The sequence below is a fragment of the Frankliniella occidentalis genome, unplaced genomic scaffold (genome assembly GCF_000697945.3).
Source record: "Frankliniella occidentalis isolate FOCC.00 unplaced genomic scaffold, Focc_3.1 Scaffold208, whole genome shotgun sequence".
Lineage (NCBI taxonomy): Eukaryota > Metazoa > Arthropoda > Insecta > Thysanoptera > Thripidae > Frankliniella > Frankliniella occidentalis.
Genome location: NW_026267334.1, coordinates 168,567 through 171,458, shown reverse-complemented (window position 1 = coordinate 171,458; position 2,892 = coordinate 168,567). Strand labels below are relative to the sequence as shown.

Here is a 2,892-nt window from a genome sequence, read left to right as displayed (position 1 = left end):
GGCGGTGGGAGGTGGTCGGCGAGCTGTCGCACCGATGGGGTTGGGATTGGTCCGCCGTCCAAACGAATCCCCAGTCGCAGCGGGCAGACCTGAGGCACGAGCAGGGCTGTTCCATTTCCTCTCTGACTGAAGTCTGCTACTCGTTTTCGGTCACCCTTTGACAGCCGCAAGGAATCGTTTCATTGCTCGACTCCCTCTCCCGTGTGAATTTTACTGCTCTCTGGTCTGGTCTCTTACTAGTCCTCTTACTTCCCGACAGCGACAAAATACCCACCTAACACAGTGCACGCGCCGGAGTGTTGCGGGCTTGCCAACCTTCTCCGACCGGAAGGGATCATGTAGAAAGTACGCCCGTCATTCGTCTTTACGCACCCACCGAGTTCAGCCTCTACTAGCTCTGATAGCGCCTGGTAGGTAGGCAACATCTTGGCTGCAGTGCACGCCTGCACTGCGGGCTGGCCTACCCCGACTCCAACAGGCGCCGAGCTCCAAAACTTTGCTAAATTAATTTTGAGGAAAAACGAACGTACTGTACTTTATTGGCGGCTTTTTAGTCGCAATGGAGCTTGAGCTTGCGGCCAATGTGGCCCGAAAGGGTGACATTCTAACCGAAGGGTAACAAGTCGCCAACTAAACATGTCGTCGTCAATGTATACATTTAGATTTTCATGCCAAAGTGTAAGTGACGCGAACTAATTAGCCGCATAATTTGTTTCAATTAAACGAACTTTCGCATGTTGCGTTATACTCTCTACCAATTGATGCGAATAGGTAATATCAATTCCAAGTACCGCGGGTTGAGGCTGCTGCGGATAGGGAGATAGAGAGGATACACGGGAAAGTTTCAAGTTGTCCCCGGGCGTCCCAGCTGAGCCCGCGGGCGGACTGGCCAGGTGGCGATGAAGTGCGAGACGCAGTGAAAGGGTGTTCACGGGACGGGGGAGAGCCGGGGACCCAGGCGTCTTTAATTAAGCTCTGAATGAAGAGCTCGGACCCGGAAGAGGATCATTGGTGACCCAAATACTTGCTTCATCCACCCATTTACCCGCATAGAAAACTAAATTCCTCCCCAAATATATAGAAATAACAAAACATACCTCTGCTGCCGGCGGAACAGTAGCTGGGGTTTGGGTCTTGTCCGGGCCTGAAACGGAAAAGGCTTTGATAATTGCGTTTTTCGTGGTGAAAAAGAACAAGCAATAAATGAGCGTGTATAAGAAACACGGTCGCAGTCAGGAATTAAAAGCTGACTTCGATTACCAACGTCAATTCGACGACGAAAATAGTTGGCCACAGAATAACTGCATTGAAATCGACTTGGATTGCGTGGTGACATCGACGTCAACGAGAAATCTGCGGCATTCAATTTCTAGCTGGGCATACAGAATAAAGCTTTCCTATGGCGATTCCGACTGGTGTTCCCGTCGCCTGCGCAATGTTTTCTGGACGCTGCTTTGTGTGCGTCAGCGTCTGTTGGCCGCGAACAACTCGCATGCACGACGGCGCCGCGTTGTACGACAAGGAACACGCCGCGTGGGCTTGTCTGGGGAGTGGGGTGGGGTGGGGCGGGAGCTTGTCTGGCAAGGCGAGGCGGCCAAGGCGGGCCGGGGGAGCCTTTCCCTTTGATTCAGCAGCGAAGCCGGAGGGGCTGCTGGCTTAGGGTGGGGCGTGCGCGGCGCTGAAGCCAGGGCAGTGCCTCTCGCCTCCCGCCCGCCCGCCGCGAGACCAAGCCCTCCGCGCGCAGACCGGCTCGGGCGCCGCTCCCGCCACCAGAGGCCCAGGGGCAGACTGATGTGCACAATCTGGCACAAGTCCGAAAAGAACGTCATGTCATTCGAGCCGAAGGAAGTACTAAGCCCGTACGCCACTTATACAGTACCAAAGACTCCCTCTACTACCAGGAAGTCTCCTCTTCCTTCTAGGGCCGCACGAGCGGTGCGACGTACACATGGCGTTTGTGCCGTTTGGAGCAGGCCACGATTCACTCTTGAGGAGCATGTTCAACCTGCACCGTGCACCCGGCTTCGAGGAATATTTTGAAGCTTTTTAGACTGAGGCAGCTATCGTGGGATGTATGAAAAACTCAGAGGGGAGCCTTGAGGGGGGACTGTGTTTTATTGCGCTTATAAACATAGAACATTTTAAGCAGCCATGGAGAAATGCAAAATTATTTGTTATGCTATTACGAAGAAATTGCACAGAACTCGGTAGGAATTGTAAATACACTGTGAAAATTACCATCGAAAATTGACTACATTTTTTGTGATTTTTATTGTCAAAATATGTAAGTATGAAAGTGGACGAGAGCCATTTCTTACTTATCTTGTCGATCAATTCCACGTCGATACGAAGAAGTGCTTGTAAATTTACAAATTCAAATTGTAATTTTACACACTATGGACAGAAAATGTACCCGTAAACCTACGACTATTTTTCACAGGGTAGTTACGCATGAAATTGTAGACACAAGCTCAAGCTAAAGGCTATTACAATACTACTGCTTTTTCACGTGGTGATCAAGGTTTAGTGTGACTTTGTGATGTGTACTCCGCGAATTCCGCTGGGATGTCATACCGACGTGCCCCTCTCCCCCCGCTTCTTTCCTGAACCACACTCGCAAGACAAAAGAGAAACACGCCGCTCCGCCCGCACTCGGCGACGCGCACCGTTTGCAGCCTACTCTGCTCTCTCTCCCTAAAGTTTGAGTGGGGCGGAGAAAAGTGACAGCGCGGGGAGACCCGGGGGAAGACGTGGAGTGGCGGAGCGCGGCGTTCAAAGAAAAAGAAAGAGCCTGGGATATTAGGGCGGGGGCAGCAGCGGAGGAGGAGCGCGAAAGGTGGAGGGGAATGCTGGAGAGGGGGGGGGGGACGCCGGCGGATATGGGTGTAGGGG

At 52.3% G+C, this 2,892-nt stretch overlaps 1 protein-coding gene across 1 annotated transcript in view; it reads right to left on the bottom strand.

Annotated features, from left to right (window-relative positions):
• The window catches only part of LOC113215101 (serine/arginine repetitive matrix protein 1), a 121,582-nt gene that overhangs the window by 45,551 nt on the left and 73,139 nt on the right, over positions 1-2,892 (bottom strand). Inside the window, exon 2 of the mRNA XM_052272497.1 lies at positions 1,098-1,144. The gene's annotated coding sequence lies outside the window, so the exon portion shown is untranslated. The remainder of the gene's footprint in view (positions 1-1,097; positions 1,145-2,892) is intronic.